Below are 24,319 nucleotides of genomic sequence, written 5' to 3' on the forward strand. Positions count from 1 at the left end.
CTAAAGGATTAGAAGCAATCATATCAAGCCTCCCAAACAAAAAATTTACAGGGTAAGATGCTTTCAGTGTAGTATTCTATCAGACCTTCATAGAAGACCTAATACCAATACTTTCTAAACCATTCCACAAAATAGAGACAGAGGAAACACTACCCAATGCATTCTTCAAAGCTACTATTATTCTCATTCCTAAAATACACAAAGATCCTATGAGGAAAGATAACTACAGACCAGTGTCCCTCATGAACTTTGATATGAAAATGTTCAATAAAATTCTTGCAAACCAAATACAAGAATACATCGAAATGATCATTCATAATGATCAAGTAGGTTTCATCCCTGGGATGCAGAGACAGTTCAATGTACGGAAGTCCATCAATGTAATCCACAATATAAACAAACTCAAAAGGAAACACACACACACACACACACACACACACACACACACACACACACACACACACACACGATGATCTCATTAGATGCTAAGGAAGTGTTTGACAAAATTCAACACCTCTTCATGTTACAAGTAGGAACCCAAGGCCCATACCTAAACATAGTAAAAAGCAATATCTAGCAAACCACTAGCCAACATCAAACTAAACACTGAGAAAATTAAAGCAATCCCACTAAAATCAGGGACTAGACAAGGCTGTACACTCCCCCACTTATTCAAAATAGTGGTGGAAGTCCTGGTCAGACCCATTAGACAACAAAAAGAGGTTAAAGGGATACCATTCAGAAAGGAATGAGTCTAAATATTACTATTTGCAGATGATGTGATAGAATACATAAGTGACCCAAAAAATTCCACCAGAGAAAACCTACACCTGAAAAAAAACTTCAGCAAAAGGGCAAGATATTAAATTAGCTCAACCAAATGAGTAGCCTCCGACTACTCAAACAATAAAATGGTTGAGAAAGAAATTAGGGAAACAACACACTTTACACTAGTCACAAACAATATAAAATAGCTTTCTGTAACTCTAAGGAAGTGAAAATTCAATATGACAAGAACTTCAAGTCTCTGAAGAAAGAAATCTAATAAGATCTCAAAGATAAAGAGATCTCCCATGCTCAGGAATTACCAGGATTAATATAGTAAATATGGCTATCTTGGCAAAACCAATCAACAGATTCAACATAATTCCTACCAAGATTCCAACTCAATTCTTCATAGAGTTGGAAAGAGCAATTTGCAAACTCATTTGGAATAACAAAATCCCAGAAAGCAATCCTCCATATAAACAAACTCAAAGGGAAAGAAAATAAAAAAAAAAATAAAAACAACACATGGTCATCTCACTAGATGCTGAGAAAGCTTTGAAAAAAATTCAACAGCCCTTCATGTTAAGATTCTTGGAAAGAGCAGGAATCTAAGACCCATACCTAAACATAAAAAAGCAACATACAGCAAACCATTAGCCAACATCAAACTTAATGGCGAGAAACTTGAAGCAATCCCACTAAAATCAGGGACTAGACAAGGCTGCTCGCACTCCCCCTACCTATTCAACATCGTACTGGAAATCCTAGCAAGAACAATTACAGAGCAAAAGGAAGTCAAAGGGATACAAATTGGAAAGGAAGAAGTAAAAACATCACTATTTGCAGATAACATGATAGTATACTTAAATGATCCCAAAAATTCCACCAGAGAATTTTTACAGCTGATAAACAAGTTCAGCAAAGTGGCTGGATATAAAATTAACTCAAGCAAATAAGTAGCCTTCCTCTACTCAAAGGACTAACATGTTGAGAAAGAAAGCAGGGAAAAGATACACTTCTCACTATCAACAAACAACATGAAATGCCTTTGTGTGACCCTAAATAAGCAAGAGAAGAACTTCTATGACAAGAACTTCAAAACTCTGAAGAAGAAAATTGAAAAAGATCTCCGATGATGGAAAGAACTCCCATGCTCATGTATTGGAAGGATCAACATTGTAAAAATGGCCATCTTACCAAAAGCAATCTACAGATTCAATGAAATCCCCATCAAAATTCCAACTCAACTCTTCATAGAGTTGGAAAGAGAAATTTGCAAATACATCTGGAACAACAAAAAACCTAAAATATGAAAACCTATTATCAATAGCATGATAATATTTGCGGGAATCACTATCCCTGACCTCAAGCTATATTACAAAGCAATTGCGTTAAAAACCACATGGTACTGTACAGAGATAAGCAGGTAGATCAATGGAACAGAATAGAAGATCCAGAAATGAACTCTCACACATATGGTCACTTGATCTTTGACAAAGGAATTGAAAATATTTAATGAAAAAGGACAGCCTCTTTAACAAATGGTGTTGGTCCCACTGGCACTCAGCATGCAGAAGAATGAAAATAGACCCTTTCTTATCTCCTTGTGCAAAGTTCAAGTTCACATGAATATAATATCTCCACATTAAACCAGGTACACTGAAACTATTAGAAGAGAAAGTAGGGAAAACCTTAGAACACATAGAGACAGGGGAAATTTTCCTGAACAGAATACCAATGGCTTCTGCCAAGGATTGAGAAATGGGACTTAATGAAATTGCAAAGTTTCTGTAAGGCTGTCAAGAAAACAAAATAGCAGCCAACAGATTGGGAAAAGATCTTTACCGACCCCACATCTGATATAGGTCTAATATCCAATATATACAACGAACTCAAGAAGTTAGATGCCAGAGAATCAAACAGCCCTATTAAAAATGGGGTACAGAGCTACACAAAAAATTCTCAATTGAAAACTATTGAATGGCTGAGAAAAATCTAAGGAAGTGTTTGACATCCCTAGTCATCAGGGAAATGCAAATCAAAACAACCCTGAGATTCCATCTCTTACCAGTCCAAATGTCTAAGATCAAAATATCAGATGTCAGAGAAAGAGGAACACTCCTCCACTGTTGTTGGGGTTGTAAGCTGGTACAACCACTCTGGAAATCAGTCTGGCAGCTCCTCAGAAAATTGGACAGAGTCCTACCTGAAAATCCAACTATTCCACTTCTGGGCTTATACCTCAGAGATGCTCCAACATACAATAAAGACACATGCACCACAATGATCATAGCAGCCCTATTTATAATATCCAGAAGCTGGAAAGAATCCAGATGTCCTTCAGTAGATGAATGTATACAAAAATTGTTGTATATTTACACAATGGAGTACTACTCAGCTGTTAAAAACAATGACCTTATGAAATTCCTAGTCAAATGGATGCATCTAGAGAATATCATCTTGAGTGAGGTAACCCAGTCACAAAAGAACAGACATAATATGTAGTCATTGATAGTTGGATAATAGCCCCAGAAAGCTCTGAAGACCCCAGAACCAACTCACAGGCCATATGAAGCTCAAAAAAATAAATAAATAAAAATAAAACAAAGGCCAAAAAGTGAAAGCGTCAGTCTTTCTTTGAAATAAAAAGTGTAAAGCACCCTCTCAGAGTGTGGTACACCTGGACCTTAAATCATTAATAATTCTAGAGCTAATAATATAGCCTTGTGGCAATTTTTGATATTTAAAAATCATTATGCTTAATCTATACACACCAAGAAACTTTGACTGTTTCCATGTTATGTTCTGTTCTACATGTACTTTATGCTTATGGTAACTAGTAAGATTTCAATACATAGTATCAAACCTTTAAAAGAATCAAGTACTTACAAAAGTATAGTCATATAGTTTTTTGCCAAAATGGTTTTAAAAATCTGTACATGTATCTCTTTTTAAAATAAAGTTGTAAGAAAAAAAGGAAATGGAAGTTTCTGGAAACTGTTAAATGAACTGAAAGAATTAAATGTGTGAGTGTGTGTGTGTTTGTGTGTGTGTGTGTGTGTGTGTGTGTTTGTGCACGTGTAAGCAAATCCAGTGAGCTTAGATATTATGCAAAATAATGTAGAAAATAATGTAGTTAAATTTTGTTTCAAAGTTTAAAATATTGTGCCTCTTACATATTTGTAGCAATGTGATTTTTTTAAATGTGAAAGAAGACTAGTTCAAGGAGATAGAAATCATCTTAAGATAGGACAAATGAAATATACCATCTACAAGTTTCCATGTTTTCACTTTAATAGAAAAATGAAAGCGAAAGGTTACTAATAAGTTTTGAAAGTATTTCCTTTTATGAAAAAGAAAATCTATCAATGTAGTATAAAAACCCAATGAGACTTAGAACAATGCAGACACTTTGAAAATTACAAAACCATTAGTCAATATCTTATTAAACTGATTTATTACCCTTTCCTGCCACTGCCATTGATCTTAGCTGTTCATAAGGTTCCAGTCAAGAAATGAGATTATGAATATTTGTTAGTTGGTTTTACAGACCATTTTCTTAGAAAATAAATTAAATTAAAAATCAATCTTTGTTCTTGCCACTTCTAAACTAGTACCAATCTAAAAAGTTCATGTTTCAGTAGAAGATTATTCTTTCTTCCTCTGAAGTAACATAGAGTATAGTCAATCAATAGATACAAAGAAGTACTCAGTTTAAAACCTGCTTTAAAACAGGTTGAAAATTAACCAAGCAAAATCTTTGCAAAAGTCAACATTTCTTAAGTCATATTCTAGTGGCTCATAATCATTCTTCATTATGAAAGTCCAAAGAAAAGCTTGACCTCTCACATATGACTTTTCAGTTGGGTCACATATCACTATAATATATAGATTATTATTTTGATCAGATAAGAACAATTTCATGATTGATTTACATTCATTCAGTTCCTATTAATCCTATTTCTGATTGAATTGAGTTGGGATTTGTTACATACATTCATACAAAAAGATGTGATAGATAAACTGATGCCCACTCAAAATACTCATGAACTCATTTCCAAAGTTGTTGGTGAGTGGTCAAGGGAAATTAAATTTGCAGACAGAAGCAGAATTGATATGCAATTTACCATAAACATGGAAATAAATTTGGATTGTCCAACTGAATTCAATGTAATAACAAGAATTCTTAAAAGTGTAAGAATTCAGACAGAGAAGTGATAATGGAAGAGTGTCTAAAGAAACATTATGGTCATTGTTTTGAGTGAACACCATCTATGGAGCCACAAAGGAAGAACAAAAGTGACCTTAGAAGGTTAAAAGAAAAAGGAAATGGTTTATTACTTAGAGCCTTCCTTTTTTGATTACATATTGAGTACTTTAGTTTATAAACATATTAAATTACACAGGAAAACCAAGCCATTGACGGACCAAAGGCCTCTGCTCCTTTGATGTCAGAAATTGATATCAGATGCAAGATTGATGTCATAAAATACTATCCTCTTCTGCATATGTACTAATAAAGCTCAAATAGAAGGAAGGCCAGAAAGTGGATGTCTCAGTCTTTCTTAGAAGGAAGAGCAAAACATTCATGGGAAAAAATAAAGGGACAAATAGAGGAGCAGGGATTGGTGAAAAGATCATCCAGAGACTGCCTCACTTAGGGATTCATCCCATGTGCAGGCACTAAGCCCACACACTATTGCTGATGCCAAGTAGTGCTTACTGGCAGGAATCCGATATGGATGCCTCTTCAGAGGCTCTGCCAGAGCCATACTGATACAGATGAGGATGCTTGTAGCTGTCAGACTGAACACCAGGACCTCAATGAAGAAACTAGAGAAAGGATTGAAGGAGCTAAAAGGGTCTGTAACCCCATGGGAAGAATAAAATTATCAACTATCCAAACCCACTACAGCTTTCAGGGAGTAACACACCAACCAATGAGTTCTCATGGAAAGACCCATGGCATGAGGTACTTAGAGCCTTCCTAAAAAGCACAGCTTCCCGATACTTTTATTTTGATCCAGTAACCCTACGTTGGCACCAATAACAATTCTAGGTAAGGATTTCTTCTTTTGGAGCAGGCCTTAAATTGTATGTGAAAGTGGTTGATTACTAGCATGATATTTGTGCTGCATCAGTAGTTATGGCTTACCATTTTAATCATTATTATAGCTGCAAGATTTCAAGTTGGATCAGACTGTTTATTATTTTTCCTTCTAAGTATCATGCATAGGACCATCCAGCACCAATGGAAACTAGCTAATAGAGATAAAGCTTCTAGATAAGTACCAGAATTGTTTTTCCTCTTCTATAACTCAAGTATGTAATTTTTTCAGCAGTATGGTCTTATTTTCTACTTGCAGACTGTAACTAAGAGTGATCAAAATAGCCTATTATGTTTTGGGTTAGGTCTATGGGATTTCATTGGAAAAAAATTGAAGGGAGGAATTTTGTTCCTGGCACTAGGCTTATAGTTGTAGTCTGTGGTATGTGATCAAGGCATTATCAATCCATTTACACTTTTTATATAACAACCAGTGACCGGATATAACATAGGCCCTAGAGTAGAACCTTTTATTATTGTTTTATCAATGAACATAGCATTAAACTGATTCTTTAATTCTACATCCATGGATTAGTACATTTCTCAAAACTTATTAAAAAAGATTCTTATTAGAAAAATAAATCCTAAACTGGTACAAAGAGTATGAGGACTATGGAATGTACTGCTCTTAGTAGGACTTATATACTATACACACTTTTCAAATAGAACAGTGATCAGATAACTGTGGCATAAGGGATAGAAAGACTATAAAAGCCAGAGGTGGTAAATTGCACAACAATAAATCTTTGTTTCTCTAAAATAGGTGGTAAATTGCATATATGAATTTACAGTGGTTCAGACAGCATACAGAAGATCTGTACACACTTAAGACAGACAAATATCTCAGCATGGAGAGAGAAAGTAGCTAAAATCTTCTACTGTACATGAGGAGATAATAGGAATTAATAGCTATTCAAAGAGGGATGGTAAGCTTTCTTTAAGGATATGAATGCAAGCAGGTTGACAATATATCAACACACAGAAGAGTATATGGGTAGGACAAACTGGGCTCAATGGGTTTTAAAAAATAAGGAACCAAAGTTAGGTAGGTATATAAGAGGATGTGAGTCTTGGAGGAGATGGAGAGGGGCAAATATAATGAAATACAGTGCATGAAATTCTAAAAGGAATTGATAAGAAAAAGACCTAACTTAAACTTATGGCACACATACTTTGGAAGGGTCTGCAACCCCACAGGAAGAACAAAATTATCATCTAACCAAAACCACCACAGCTCCCAGGGACTAAAACACCAACCAATAAGTTCACTGGAGAGACCTATGGCCCCAGGTACATATGCAGCAGAGGATGGCATTTTCTGGCATCAATGGAAGGAGAGGCCTTCTTTCAAATGAAGGCTTGTTTTCCCAGTGTAGGTGAATGCCAAGATACTGAGGTGGAAGAGGATGGTTGGGAGAGGGAGGACAATCATAGAGGCAATGATAAGGGGAGGGGGAATGGGACTGTGGGAAAAGGATGACATCTGAAATGTAAATACAGAGAATACCCAATAATGAACAAGAATTATATCAAGGTAAAAAAAACACATTGGAATGAACTAAGTTATTGAATATGAGTAGAGTTTTTAAAAATCTTATAAGCTAGTCAATGTTTTTATTATAGCTTTGAGATATATTGCAAATATATATTTATTTATTTAATTTTAGGTTTTACATATTTTAAGAATTTGATATTTATTTTATTACTCTTTTTGAGGTCAATATTATTTCAGACAACACTGATCTAAGACCTCCCATTTAATTTTAGTTTAAATATACTATAATACTTTATTTTACATTTTAAAAATCTTCTTTAAAAGGCATGTGCTCCATGCTCTAATTTTTGAGAAAAGATTCTAATTCATTTTTTCTGATATTAAATACATTATATCATCATCTTTTAATATTAATTATATTGTATGGTTATTTTACCTCTTTGGAATTGGTTAAGATTAGTAACATTACTAGTATATCTACATAAAGAGAATATGATAGAGTACAATATATTATATTATGTGTTGTCTTATATCAAGCTGAAAACTGAAAGTCTAAATTTCATATCATTCAGATGGAATAGTTTTATGGTTTGTGAAGTCAGAGGAAGTAAGGTCTAAAGGAAAATAATAAATCAGGAAAAGGAGTCCAAATTGCAAGACTTCTATATGGAGCAATATTGTAAAATATAAGATCTTATTTATTGTTAAGCACAGAACAGTAAAGTGGAGTTAGTTATTGAGGCCACATAATTAATCATTATATGGTGATGTCCAGGAAAATCATTAGTCTTGCCAGTGACACAACTAAGCTCGAATCTCAGGACCCACGTATTGAAAGGAAAGTATTCCAAAAGTTGTTTTCTGGCCTCCTCCCATGATAAGTGGAATGTATACACTAATAAAGAAATCAATGAAATCAATCTCAAAATAATTTAAGTAGTATTATAATCTCATCTGGTATTGTCATAGATTATCCATTTGGTTCATTATACCAACCATGATACCCCAAACCATCATTCAATACTTACTTTGCTTTTTAAAATTATACATACATATATATATATATATATATATATATATATATATATATATATACATGTGTGTGTGTACTTGTAGCATATATGTACATAATATATATACACATATTCATGTGCACATGCATGCATATATATACATATGTGTTTGAATACACATATGTGATACAAATGCATGTTATAATTATAATACAACAAACTTGTGAAATAATTACTAATCACTGTTTTACAGATAACAAAAGTTAAGAGTACTTTTGTTGTTACTGCTCTTTATGTCCCTTATTGTTACTCTTTTCAGAGAAATTGTGAACAAGGGATTTATAAATGAAGATGGACAAAGGCAATATTTTTTTCCAACCAGGGAAACAAAAAAGCCTTTTAATTAAATATTTGTTCTTCTTTTTTCTCTTTATTGTTGGACATTCTCTGTATTTACACTTCAGCTGTTATCCCCTTTCCTCCAATCTCATTTCCCCTCCCCTTCCCATTGTCTCCATGAAGGTGCACCCTTCTAGCCACTTTGCTGAAGTTGTTTATCAGTTGTATGAATTCTCTGGTGGAATTTTTAGGGTGACTTAATATCATATAATATTATCTGCAAATAGTGATATTTTTACTTCTTCCTTTCCAATTTGTATCTCTTTGTCCTCTTTTTTGTTTTCTGATTTTTCTGGTTAGTATTTCCAATACTATATTGAATAAGTAGAGAGAGAGAGAGAGAGAGAGAGAGAGAGAGAGAGAGAGAGAGAGAGAGAGAGAGAGAGAGAGATAGTGTGAAGCCTTGCTTAGTCCCTGAGTTTAGTGGGATTGGTTCAAGATTTTCACCATTTACTTTGATGTTGGCTACTGGTTTACTGGTTTTGTCTATATTGCTTTTACTATTTTTAAGTATTGGCTTTGATTTCTTGATCTAAGACTTTTAACATAAAGGGATGTCTAATTTGGTCAAATGCTTTCTCAGAATCTGAAGAGAGGATCATGATTTTCTTTCCTTTGAGTTTGTTTATATAGTGGATTTCATTGACAGATTTCTGAATATTAAACCTTCCTTTAATTCCTGGAATGAAGCCTATTTGACCATGGTAAATTATCATTTTGATGTGCTCTTAGATTTGGTTTGCAAGAATTTTATTGATTATTTTTGCATCCGTGTTCATTAGAGAAATTGGTCTAAAGTTCTTTTTTGTAGGGTCTTTGTGTGGTTTAGGTATGAGCATAATTGTAAGTTTGAAGACTGAGTTGGGTAGTGTTTCCTTTGTTTCTATTTTATGGAATAGTTTTGAAAATATTGGTATTAATCTTCTATGAATGACAATCTATTTGGAATTCTGTATGCTTCTTGTTTGTTCATGGTTATCTCTTTAGGTTAGGAAATCTTCTTCTATAATTTTGTTGAAGATATTTACTGGGAATTTCAGTTGGGAGTCTTTGATCTTTTTTACACTTATTATCCTTAGGTTTTGTCTTCTCATTGTGTCCTCAATTTCCTGGATGTTTTGGGTTAGGATCTTTTAATTTTTACATTTTCTCTGATTGTTTTATCAATGCTTTTATTCTATCTTCTGCCCCTGAGATTCTCTCTTCCTTCTTTTGTATTCTGTTTGTGATACTTGCATCTAAGACTCCTGAACTCTTTACTGGGCTTTCTATCTCCAAGTTTGTCACTCTTTGTGTTTTCTTTATTGTTTAAATTTCTGGTTTTAGAACCTGGATGATTTTGTTAAATTCCTTCATCAGTTTGCTTCTGTTTTTCTGTGTTCCTCTAAGGACTTGTACTTTTCTATGTTCTATATTTCTTTAATGGAGTTAAACATGTGATTTTTGAGGCCCTCTATCATTAGTATGAGGCAGGATTTTAAGTGCAAATCTTATTTTTCTGTTGCTTAGATTCTTGTGCTTGCCTCTTCCCATCTTCTTATCTTTGATGTTAGTTGATCTTGTTGTCTCTGAATGGAGCTTGTCTTTCCTGTGTATTTGTGGGCCATGAACTCCAGGGGGAGATTGGTCCTGGGTGCTCAGCTCACTATGGCAGGCTGTAAGCTCAAATGGCAATGGGTCGGTTCTAGCTCTGTATGCAGATGGAAGCTTGATGGGCACAGACATAAGAAGTAGCATGATACCTGTGCTATGAGAGTTCCAGGAGCTCTTTCCCCAGATGATCAGTGGAGAGAGAGCATGTTGGCTTACCCATGGGCTCAGTAGGGAGAGTTGTCTTGAATCTCCTCTGGGTGCTCAGTTCTCTGCAGGCAGCATGAGAGTCCTGATGGCAATGCACCTGATCTGCCTGTGGCTCTAGGCAGAGGTGGAGGCCTGAGCCAGTATTTTGTTGTTTTTGTTCCACATTGAGTTAAATGGTTTTCACTAAGACAAAATATCTCTTGTTTAATGTTCCCTTCCATTTACTGATGCACTGACTCTTAGTACTTTAGTATAAGAAGGCATTTAGTAAAATACCCAAGAAGCTAATCAGAAGACATTTGGTGTAGAAGTAATGGTAGAATCAGAAAGAGTTCATATTCAACCAGAAATACTCAGGAGACCACTTTAAGGGTCAAGATCATATAATTTCATGTAATCTAAGCAATATGTCTGACTCTTAGACAGAACATGTGGACATGTAAATTGGGAAAAGGGGGACTGTCTGATTGCTTTTGCTTCTACTGTTTTTGTTTGTTTTTACTTTAGCAAGCAGTTTTCTAAGTTGTAAAATGCCCACAATACCTTCCTTCTGTACTTGTGAGGCCTCATTCAGAAATGTATGCAAATTTTCTAATCAGTATTAATGATAACTATTATTAAATATACATTTTTTCAGGGTGGCTATGTATGAGTGCATGAATGAAGGTACCTGCAGAGCCTAAAGAGCTAGGATACCTCTGAACTAGGACTTATAGGTGGATTTGTACTGACTGACTTGGATATTGGAAATGAAACTTGAATCCCCTACAAAGCCTGTATGTGTTCTTAAGCACTGAGATGTCTCTCCAGTCTTAACCTTTTTTATTTTATTTTTATTATTGACTGAATGGAGTTTAATTGATTTTATTAATCACATCTTCACTTCTTGTACCAAGAATAAGTCAGTGTTGTGACTATCCTGTAGCCATTTTTATTTTGATGTTAATTCCACGTCCCCAAGAAGGGCTGCTTAGTCACATACTCAGGTGACTTTATCAGAACATTCTTCCCATTTTAATTTGTAAAATAAAGTCAAGAGCTGGTTATTGAACAAGGGAAGGGAAGATGGAGAGAGAGGGTCAGAGGAGAAGGAGGAGGAGGAGAGGGAGGTGAGGCATATCAAGATGGAGCTCGGGGAAGATGAGCTGGATCCATGTGGACTTAATTGGCATTAGGTAGCTATGAACATTTTAAGGATTTTATGGGCTTTTTATCCATATGTAAGGGCAGTCTGTATATGTCTATTGGATGTAATCTTATTGTATAGAGGGTTTGTGAATTGAGAATTGAATATATAAACCTGTATGAAAATCTATTGGGCATTAGAGTCATGTTTGTGGTGGGGGTGGAGGAAAGAAGATACGGGGGCAGTAATTCCACCTGGGACAGGGGCAGAAGTACCAGTTGGGGCAGAATAAACTTCCGGGAAAAGGAATCATGCAGAGAATAAGGCTTGCATAGCAAGTGACAGAATTTATGTGCATGGCTCCATACTAGAAGTGGTGCCCTTGGAGTGAGACTGTGGGGCCGATAAAGAGATATGCCTTTTTATTGTTAATATTTACTGCAACAACTAAATTTTTCAGATAAATACAATAAATGGTTGTTTGTAATTGTGTATTGAAGTATGTTTTACCAACTAGGATTATAAATGATAATGAAGATTACAACATCAATAGTAGAGTCTCTTTTTTCATCCTCCCTTTCACATGACAGATGTAAGCTCTATCAAAATTTCAGATGTAAAGTAAAATGCAAGAAGAACGAGGACTGGGGACACAAGGAATGTTTGTTTTGTTTCTACTATCTCACTGCTTTCTGGGACTCCCTCTAGTACGCCATGTTTCTATCAGTTTCCTTTGTAATTCATCTTTACCTGGCCTAAGATTATACATATCTCTAAATCTACCTCCTTCAAAGATAAGCCTCCATATGCACACATAATCAGTAGAGAATTTCTTATTTAAAATTTCATAAATGCTGTGGTTCTCCACCTAATGTCTGTGTTTGCCGTATTTGCCAAAGGGACACTGGATGCACAATTACACTGTGTAATTGTTGTGACCCAGAACTGTACTGGAAAAGAGGCTGTGAATCCTCTGACAAAAAGTGCCTAATATGTCCATGTCCCTGAATAGAATGCCAAGTCACTACATGCAGATAATAATGTAGGGTATGCCAACAGAGAAGTAATATTTTTCCAGTAATATTTTTGTATATAGATTATATTGCTTACCAAGTAATCAAATGCTTCCATTATCTTACATATGCTTATTTTGTTTACAAGAGAGAAGAAAATCTGACAAGTGAAACTAAACATCCCAACTCTGAAGTTAAAAAATTATAGTGATGATTCAATAACAAGCAAATTTTAAAATGCCTACTCATTATTTAGTTCCCACAGAATATAATAAATATGTGAAATACATAGAAATCTATAAATAAGCCACTAACTGATTTTATGTGAAGGTGTATCATTTACTTTCTACTTTATAGATGAAAGTGCCAAAATATTCTACTGCATATGATTGTCTAATATTCTCCATGTGTCCTGGCATTTATTTTTATTCTTTCTTTTTCCTGTTTTTCTATTTCTAAATAGACTTTCAGCTCCAAACTGAGTCACTGTAATTTAAAGACAATGTCAAAGTTTCACCAGTCTTGCTTAAGACTTGGTGTCAAACAACCAGGGAACATTGGCAAAGTTAAAGGCAAAATTTATAGATGTTGACAAAGATTAATCAATGTAGTCTCAAAGAAGTAGATGGCTGTCTTACTCAAAGTCGGTTTTGTACTTCTGAAGTGTAAGACACTTTCATTTACCACTATAATCAATAACCTTTATAACAGATGTGACCAGGTCCAAATGAGCTAATCTAGTCTGTCATTTACCCAAGACATCATATGTCCTTCTCCAAATGTCCTTAAACACTATCATTACCAACCACTACTTTTTTATTGAACAAATTTATTTTAAAAATCAAAGATAAATGTACAAATTTTAAGCATTTTTGCATAAAAGTGTACGAATAAATTCTTGTCAGTGCTTGGCTTTTCTTTTTTAAGGTTTGATAGTGTGCATTAAGATCGTACTAGTTACAATGAGCATAAAGTACATGTAAAACAGGATGTAACCCAGAATTAGTCAAACTTTTCTTGGTGTGTAAGGATTAAGCATAATGGTTTTTTCTTTTCTTTTTTTTTTCTTTTCTTGAACTTCATACAGTCTGGGAGTTGTTTCTGGGGTGTTCAGAGCTTTCTGGGGTTAGTATCCAATTATCAGTGACTGCATATTATGTCTGTTCATTTGTGACTGGGTTATCCCACTCAGGAAGATATTCTCTAGATGCAACCATTATCTTAAGAATTTCATAAAGTCATTGTTTCTTATGGCTGAGTAGTAATCCATTATGTAAATATACCATGATTTTTGTACCCATTCATTTATAGAAGGACATCTGGGTTCTTTCCAGCTTCTGACTATTATAAATAGAGCTGCTATGAACATTGCGGTGCATGTATCTTTGTTGTGTATTGAAGCATCTCTGGGATATATTCCCAGAAGTGGAATAACTGGATCTTCAGGTAGTACTATGTCCAATTTTCTGAGGAATTACCAGACTGATTTCTAGAGTGGTTGTACCAGTTTACAATCCCACCAACTGTGGAGAAGTGTTCCTCTTTCTCCACTTCCTTGCTAGCATCTACTGTCATCTGAATTTTTGATCTTGCCCAATCTGACTGGTATGAGGTAGAATCTCAGGGTTGTTTTGATTTTCATTTCCCTGATGTCGAGCACTTCCTTAGATGCTCTCAGCCATTCGATATTCCTCGATTGAGAACTTTTTGTTTGGCTCTGTACCCCATTTTTAATAGGGTTGTTTGATTCTCTGGTATCTAGCTTCTTGGGTTCTTTGTATACCTTGGATATTAGGCCTCTATCTGATGTGGGGTTGGTAAAGATCTTTTTCCACTCTGTTGGCTGCCATTTTGTTTTTTTGACAATGTCCTTAGCCTTACAGAAACTTTGCAATCTCATTAAGTCCCATTTGTCAATCTTTGACCTTAGATCATGAACACTGGTGTTCTATCTAGGAAATTTTCTCCTGTGCCTATGTGTTCTAAAGTTTTTCCTACTTTCTCATCTAATAGTTTCAGTGTACATGGCTTTATGTGGCGATCTTTGATCCACTTGCACTTGAGCTTTGTACAACGAGATAAGAAAGGGTCTATTTTCATTCTTCTACATGCTGAGTGCCAGTTGGATCAACACCATTTGTTGAATAGGCTGTACTTTTTCCATTGAATGTTTACAGCTCCTTTGTCAACAATCAGGTGACCATATATGTGAGGGCTCATTTCTGGATCTTCTATTCTATTCCATTGATCCATATGCCTATTTCTGTACCAGTTCCATGCAATTTTAGCACAATTGCCATGTAATATAGCTGGAGGTCAGGGATAGTGATTTCCGCAGATGTTTTCTTGTTGTATACCACTACTTCTCTGAGAAAAAAAAATGTCAAAAAAGTGTTAAGAAATAGAAATAATTCAGTAACACCTGATTTTCTTGCAACATCACTAGAATACATGTAATTATAAGATTTACCCTAGCAAGTGAATGTTTTTGCTTTTGACAAAATGGAGTTTTGTGAAACAGTTCTCTGGAATTAGAGGAACCATTAACTATTGTTGGATGGTCTATAACAGTCAGACTACTTAACGTTAGTATTATTTCTTTCATTGTTTGAAAATAACTCACTTTTGTGGATTATTTAATAGATACACTCTTTTATAAAGGTTTAAGTGTCCCCTTAAAGTAACATTATTTTTGTCTTTTTCTCACATTTTTATAACCTTAGCTTTTTCCAAAAAATTATTTAAAGAAGTAAGTTTATTAAAAAAATTGTTTATATTTCTCTATGTATTTTATACTTACCAAGTTGTTTATTTATATCTATATCTATATACTGTTTAAGTCATTATGATTATTTTTACTCATTAATATGTGAATTTTATAAGCTTTTCAAGTCTATACATAGCAAATACAGTCTATCATTTCTATTTGTATATTCATCCATTTATTCATTATTTTATATTATTTTTAGAGGATAGTGCACATTCAAATCAAAGTTATCCTGTCTATAAGAGGAAAATAAATAAATCACTGTATAATGACATATAAACTGTGTATGGAAGAGAATGAGAAGTCAAAAAAAAAAAAGCAGGATCTGAATTTTGAGATAAAGCAGAATTATGAGAAGAAAGTTCTAAAGGAGAAAATACAAAACAAAGCATAAAGGAAATAAGTTTAAAAAAAGAAAATATAAATGTTACAAAAATAAACAAAAAAAAAAAAACAAACAGAAAAAAAAAATAAAACATGAAGTACTCCTTTTCTCTTTCTTAGTCAACTTATATGATGATGGTGTTTACTTCTAAAACCTAGTATCAAATCATTGTGACCAAAGAAAAGTAATTGAACATCTTTACAAAAATCAAAATTTAATTATTAAATTTGAATTTTACTTTTATTATTATTATTATTATTCATGTAATTTAAATGCATAACTTGGTTATCTACAAGTACTTTTTTATAGATAAGATGAAAATTGATTGGCAAGAAAAATAGTGTTTAAGTTAATACATTAACTCAAAAAGCAGGTTGCAAGCAGCATATTCAAATTTATCTCCTTTGTTAAAAACATGTAAAGGATGCCTGCTCTTTTCTGAAGTGATAATGGATCTAGGAGAGAGGAGATGGAGTTCCAGGAAAGGACCTAGCCTGGAATGAGCTGAAGAAAGACAAAGAGTTGGATGTTGAGATAGCTATTAAAGACTGAAGGTCTTACAGGTAGGTGTAAAGACTGATGGTCTCTTGCATTCTAAATTTCTTACTATACTGAAGGTTTCTGAAAACTTTTTTTTTAAAAATTCTAAAACCTCCCTAGCTTAATCTGTACTTAAAAACTGGTTTAAGCAATCAACACCTCCTACCTAGTAGCATAGAATTAATTTTAAAAAGTTATTGCTATAGCTGCTTCTGTTCAGACAGCAAGAATCCTCTCTGACTAGGCTGGTTAAGCCTTTAATGAACAGAGAGAAGAGAAAGGGAAACAAAACAAGCATTTTATAGGTGAATGTGCACATTAATACATACAATTATATTAAATCTTTTTATTGGTTATTTTGTTTATTTACCTTTCAAGTATTATTTTCCTGTTGAAACTCTCATTACAACTCCACTCCTTGCCTCTAAGAAGGTGTTCCTGCCACCACTAGGAACAGTGGAGACCCAGAGACACAGGCAAGGTAAGAAGTGGTTCCGACTAGCCAGGGGGAAGAGATATCTCTGCCGAGTGAGCAGAAAGTACGTCCCTGCCTGGCTTGATCCAGGGACCAGGCACCCACCTGGAGGCTTTGGGGCACAGAACTGGTTCTAGGACCGTCCACCACCAGGAACAGCAGAGATCCAGGGACACAGGACAGCTACAAGGGAAAGGCGAGAACCAATCTCTGACAACAAGAAGGCAATAGGAAAGCAAAAGAACATACTCCAGGAAAATCAAGACAACTAGGCAACATTACAATCCAGCTCTCCCATCACAGCAAACAGCGGAATGTCAAACACTCCAGAAAAAAAAAGACTCAGACCCGAAATGCTACCTCAAGATGATGATACAGATCCTTAAACAAGAAGGGGAGGAAAAGCATAAAGAATTAGAAGCTATTAAAGAAGAAACAAGAAAAAAACTCAAAGAACACAAAGAACTAGAAGAAAACAGAACCAAAGAGATGAAGGAATGAAAGAAGGAATTTAAAACAGAAATGGACACAATAAAGAAAACACTAAAAGAGAAAACCCTAGAGGTAGAAAACCTAAAAAAGAAATCAGGAGACACAGATGCAAGCATTTCCAACAGGCTACAAGAGATGGAAAAGTGAATCTCTGGGACCAAAGACAACATTGAAAACATAGGCAAAACAGTCAGATAAGATGCAGAAACCAAAAAGCTCCTAACCCAAAATGTCCAGGAGATTCAGGACACAATGAGAAGACCAAACCTAAGGATAATAGGAATAGAAGAGGGCAAAGAATATCAACTAAGAGGCACAGTAAATATCTTCAACAAAATTGTAAAAGAAAACTTCCCTACCCTTAAGAATAAGATGACCACAAGCATAAACGAAGCCTACAGAACTCCAAATAGGTTGGACCAGAAATGAAATTCCTCCCAACACATAATAGTCCAAACATCAAGTGCCCAAAGCAAAGAAAGAATACTAAAAGCCGTAAGGGAAAGAGGTCATGTAACATTTAAAGGCAGATCAATCAGAATCACACCCAATTTCTCAACAGAGATTATGAAAGCAAGAAGAGCCTGGACAGACATCATGCAGACCCTAAGAGAGAACAAGTGCCAGCCCAAGCTGCTATACCCAGCAAAACTATCAATCACCATAGATGGAGAGATGAAGATATTTCAAGACAAATCAAAATTTACACAATATCTGACCACAAACCCAGGACTACAATGAATTATAGGTGGAAAACCCAATACAATGAGGGCAACTATATCTTAGTAAAAAAAAAGAAAACTACTAAGCAAGAAAACAAAAAGGAGAAAGACACAGAGGCACAATTCAACCTACAAAAGCAATAATAGCAGGAAACAGCAACGACTATTCCTTCATATTTGTTAAATTAAATGGAATCAACTCCCCAATAAAAAGATATAGGCTATCAGACCGGATACATAAAAAAAAAAAAAAAAAAAAAAAAAAAAAAAAAAAAAACGAGCATTTTGTGGCATACAGGAAACTCATCTCAGAGACCAAAACAGGCACTATTTCAGAATAAAAGTTTTGGAAAAAAACTTCCAAGCAAAAGACCCCAAGAAGCAAACTTCAGTGGCTATTCTAATATTGAATAGCATAAATTTCCAACCAAAAGTTAACAAAAAAGATAAGGAAGGACACTTTTTACTCATTACAGGGGAAATCTGTCAGGAGGAACTCTCAATCCTTAGCATATATGCTCCAAATACAAAAGCACCCATATGCATAAAAGAAACCCTACTAAAGCTCGAAAAATACATTTCACCCCACACAATAATAGTGGGAGACTTTAATACCCCACCCTCACCAATGGACAGAGCATGGAAACAGAGCCTGAACAAGGACACTGTAAAACTAGCAGAGACTATGAACCAAATGGATTAATTGATATCTATAGAACATATCATCCTAAAAAATAAAAAGCATACACCTTCTCAGCACCTCAGGGCACCTTCCCAAAATTAACCACATAATTGGACACAGAATGAGCCTAAATCCATATAAAATGATAGAAACCCTCCCATGCACCCTTTCAAATCAACATGATCTAAGTCTGGTCTTTAATAACAACAAAGACAACAAAAAGCCCATATACACATGGATACCAATCAGTGCTCTATTAAAACATAGCAGGGTCAAAGAAGAAATAAAGAAAGAAATTAAGGTATTTCTAGAATTCAATGAACATGAAAACACGACCTACCCAAACCTATGGGATGCAATGAAAGCAGTACTGAGAGGAAAACTCATAGCTCTGAATACTTCCAAAAAGAAACTAGAGAGAGCATACACTAGCAAACTGACAACATAGTTGAAAGCTATAGAACAAAAGGAAGCAAATACACCCAAGAGGAGTAGACAGCAAGGAATAATCAAACTTAAGGCAGAAATAGACCAAACTGAAACAAAAAGAACCATTCAAAGAATCAAAAAAACCAAGAGGTGGTTCTTTGAAAAAATTAACAAGATTGATAAACCCTTATCCAGACTAACTAGAGGGCAAAGAGAGAGTATGCAAATTAACAAAATCAGAAAGGAAAGTGGAGAAATAACAACTGAAACTGAGGAAATTCAAGAAATCATCAGATCCTACTACAAACCCTATACTCATCAAGGCTGGAAAATCTGGAGGAAATGGATGAATTCCTAGACAGACACAAGATACTAAAGTTAAACCAGGACCAGGTAAACCCTCTAAATAATTTCATAACACCTAAAGAAACAGAAGCAGCCATCAAAATCCTCCCAACCAAATAAAAAAAGCCCAGTTCCATATGGGTTCAGTGCAGAATTTTATCAGATATTTATTGACGACATAATAGCAATACTCTTCAAACTATTCCACAAGATAGAATCAGATGGAATACTACCTAACTCATATATTGAGTCCATAATAACCTTCGTTCCTAAACCACCCGAAGATCCTACAATGAAAGAGAACTTCAGACCAATCTCTTTTATGAACATTAATGCAAAAATACTCAACAAAATCCTTGCAAACCAAATCAAAGAACACATCAAAACGATCATTTACCATGATCAATTAGGCTTCATCCCTGGGATGCAGGGATGATTTAATATATGGAAATCCATCAATGTAATCGACCATAAAAACAAACTCAAAGAAAAATACCACATGGTCATCTCACTAGATCCTAAGAAAGCATTTGAAAAAAATTCAACACCCGTTCATATTAAAAGTCTTGGAAAGAACAGGAATCCAAGACCCAACCTAAACATAATGAAAGCAATATACAGCAAACCAACAGCCAACATCAAACTTAACAGTGGTAAACTTGAAGCAATCCCATTAAATCAGGGACTTGACAAGGCTGCCCATTCTCCCCCTACCTATTCAACATAGTACTGGAAATCCTGTATGGAGCAATTAGACAGCAAAAGGAAATCAAAGGGATACATATTGGAAAGGAAGAAGTAAAAACATCACTATTTGCAGATGACATAATAGTGTACATAAGCAACCCCACAAATTACACCAGAGTACTCGTACAGCTGATAAACAAGTTCAGCAAAGTGGCTGGATATAAAATTAACTGAAATAAATCAGTAGCCTTCCTATAGTCAAAGGACAAACATGTGGAGAAAAAAATTAGGGAAAAGATACCCTTTACAATAGTCACAAAAACTATGAAATACCTTGGTTTGACTCTAGCTGAGCAAGTGAAGGACCTGTATGTTAAGAACTTCAAACCTATAAAGAAGGAAATCTAAGAAGATCTCAGACAATAGAAAAATCTCCCATGCTCGTGTTTTGGAAGGATCAACATTTTAAAAATGGCCATCTTACCAAAAGCAATCTACAGATTAAATGTCATCCCCATCAAAATACATACCAATTCTTCATTGAGTTGGAAAGAGCAATGTGCAATTTCATCTGGAATAACAGAAGACTTAGAATAGTGAAATCCATCCTCAACAACAAGAGAACATCTGCAGGAGTCATTATCCCTTACCTGAAGCTATATTACGAGGCAATTGTGCTAAAAACTGCATGGTACTGATACAGAAATAGGCACGTGGATCAATGGAATAGAATAGAAGATCCAGAAATGAGCCCTCACATACATGGTCACCTGATTTTTGCCAAAGGAGCTGTAAACATTCAGTGGAAAAAGGACAGCCTATTCAACAAATTGTGTTGGTCTAGCTGTCACTTAGCATTCAGAACAATGAAAATATATTCTTTCTTACCTCCTTGTACAAAAGTCAAGTGCAAGTGGATCAAAGGTCTCCACATTAAACCAGGTACACTGGAACTACTAGATGAGAAAGTAAGGAAAACCTTAGAACACATAGGCACATGAGAAAATTTCCTGAACAAAACACCAATGGCTTGAGCTCTAAGGTCAAAGATTGACAAATGGGACTTAATGAGATTGCAATTTTTTTGTAAGGCTAAGGATACTGTCAAGAAAATAAAATGGCAGCAAACAGAGGGGGAAAAGATCTTTACCAACCCCACATCAGATAGAGGTCTAATATTCAAGGTATACAAAGAACCCAAGAAGCTAGACACCAGAGAATTAAACAACCCTATAAAAATGGGATACAGGGGTAAACAAAAAGTTTTCAATTGAGGAATATCGAATGGCTGTGAAACATCTAAGTATATGCTCAATATCCTTAGCCATCAGGGAAATGCAAATCAAAACAACCCTGAGATTCTACTTCATACCATTCAGATTGGCCAAGGTCCAAAACTCAGATGACAGAAGATGCTGGCGAGGATGTGGAGAAAGGGGAACACTTTCCACTGTTGGTGGGGTTGTAAACTGATACAACAACTCTGGAAATCAGTCTGGCAATTTCTCAGAAAATTGGACATAGTACTAACTGAAAAACCAGTTATTCCACTTCTGGGCATATACCCCAGAGACACTCCAATATACAACAAAGACTCGTGCACCACAATGTTCATAGCAGCTGTATATATAATAGGCAGAAGCTGTCAAGAACCCAGATGTCCTTCAGTAAATGAATGGATACAAATACTGTGGTACATTTACACAATGGAGTACTACTCAGGTATCAGAAACAATGACTTAAAGAAATTCTTAAGAAAATAGTTGCATCTAGAGAATATCATCCTGAGTGAGATAACCCAGTCACAAAAGAACAGACATAATATGCAGTCACTGATAATGGGATACTATCCCCAGAAAGCTCTGAACATCGCAGAAACAACCCACAGACTGTGTGAAGTTCAAGAAAAAAAAAAAAAGAAAGAAAGGAAAAAAACATTATTCTCAATCCTAACACACCAAGAATATTTGACTAATTCTGGGTTACATCCTGTTTTACATGTACTTTATTCTCATTGTAACTAGTAAGACCTTAATGCACACTATCAAACCTTTGGGAAAGAAGCCAAGCAATGACAAAAATGTATTTGTATACTTTTATGCAAAAATGCTTAAAATTTGTTAATTTATCTTTGTTTTTTAAAATAAAGTTTTTCAAACAAAATAAGAGGGTGTTCCCCTATCCAACCACCCACTCCTGCCCCACTGCCCTATCATTCCCATATGTTGTGACATCAAACCTTCACAAGACCTAAGGCTTCTCCTCCGCATTGATGCCAGACAAGGTCATCCTCTGATACATATGCAGCTGGAGCCATGGGTCCCTCCATGAGGAGACTTTGGTTGGTAGTTTATTTCCTGGGAACTATGGGCACAGAGAGCTTCTGGTTGGTTGATATTGTTCTTCCTATGAGATTGCAAAACCCTTCAGTTCCTTCAATCCTTCCCATAACTCCTCAATTGGTGACCTATGCTCAGTCTGATGGTTCGGCTGTGAGCATCTGTTTATATTAGTTAGGGTATGGTAAAACCTCTCAGGGGACAGCAATAGCAGGATTCTATCAACAAGCATTTTTGAACATTGGCAATAGTATCTGGGTTTTGTGTCTACATATAGAATGAATCCCCAAGTAGGGCAGTCTTTGAATTAATTGCCTTCCCATCAGTCTCTGCTCTACTCTTTGTCTCTGTATTTCCTTTAGACAGAAGCAATTCTCGGTTGAAATTTTGTGAAGGTTGAATCTAGAGAGACCGTATCCAGAGTTTAGGTTAGCCCCTGGTTGAGGGATCTGGCCATGCATTTATACTTTTATTCACACTCTCATTTGCATATTGACACATTCACAGTTTCTTTTCTCTGGCATTTTCATACCTTCTTAGATATACCATTTGAAATATAAATAAAATTGAAAAAAAAAGAGAATATTACCTCAGAGACAAAATGTTAGGAGTTACATAAAATAGGTGTTACAAAATGATATACTTTCTTCTCAGTACCTCATAGTAACTATTCAAAAACTGAACAAATAATTTGTCACAAAACAGGCCTCAACAGATACTGAGGCTGGTCTTCAACAACAACAAAAACAACAGGAAAGCCACATAAACATGGAAGCTGGACAGCAGTCTACTCAATCATAACTTGGTCAAGGTAAAAATAAAGAAAGCAATTAAAGACTTTTAGAATGTAATGAAAATAAAAGTACAATATAGGCAAACATATGGAATACAATGAAAGCAGTGCTAAGAGGAAAATGCATAGATCTGAGTGCCTCCAAAAATAAACTGGAGAGAGGATAAACTAGTAGATTGACAGCACACCTGAAATCTCAGAAACAAAAAGAATCAAACACATCCAAGAAGAGTAGACAGTAGGAAATAATCAAACTCAGGGCCAAAATTGATGAAGTAGAAACAAAAAGAAGTATACAAAGAACCAAAAAAAGATAAAACAGGAGCTGGTTCTTTGAAAAAAAATCAATAAGATAAATAAACACCTAGCAAGACTAACCAGAAGTCACAGAGAACAGAACCCAAATTAAAACAAAAAAATCAGAAATAAAAGGCAGATATACAACAGAAAGAGAAACAGAAGAAATTCAAAAAAATCATCAGATCCTACTGAAACAACCTAACCTCAACAAAACTGAAAAATGTAGAAATGGACAATTTTCTAGAAAGATACCATGTACCAAAGTTAAATGAGGATCAGATAAACCATCTAAACTGTCCCATAACTCCTAAAAAAATAGAAGCAGTTATCAAAATTCTCCCAACTAAGAAAAGCCAAGGACCAGATGGATTTAGTGCAGAATTCTATCGAGATTTCAAAGAACTAAAACCAATACTCTTCCAATTAATTCACAAAATATAAACAGAAGAAACACTACACAATTCATTTCATGAAGCCACAACTACACTTATACTTAAACCACACAAAGACCCAATAAAGAAAGAGAACTTGAGAATAATCCCCCTTAGGAAAATCTATGAAAAATACTCAATAAAATTATCACAAACTATATCCAACAAAACATTAAAACTATCACTCACCATGACAAAGTAGGCTTCATCT

The sequence above is a fragment of the Micromys minutus genome, assembly GCF_963924665.1.
Source record: "Micromys minutus genome assembly, chromosome: X".
Classification (NCBI taxonomy): domain Eukaryota; kingdom Metazoa; phylum Chordata; class Mammalia; order Rodentia; family Muridae; genus Micromys; species Micromys minutus.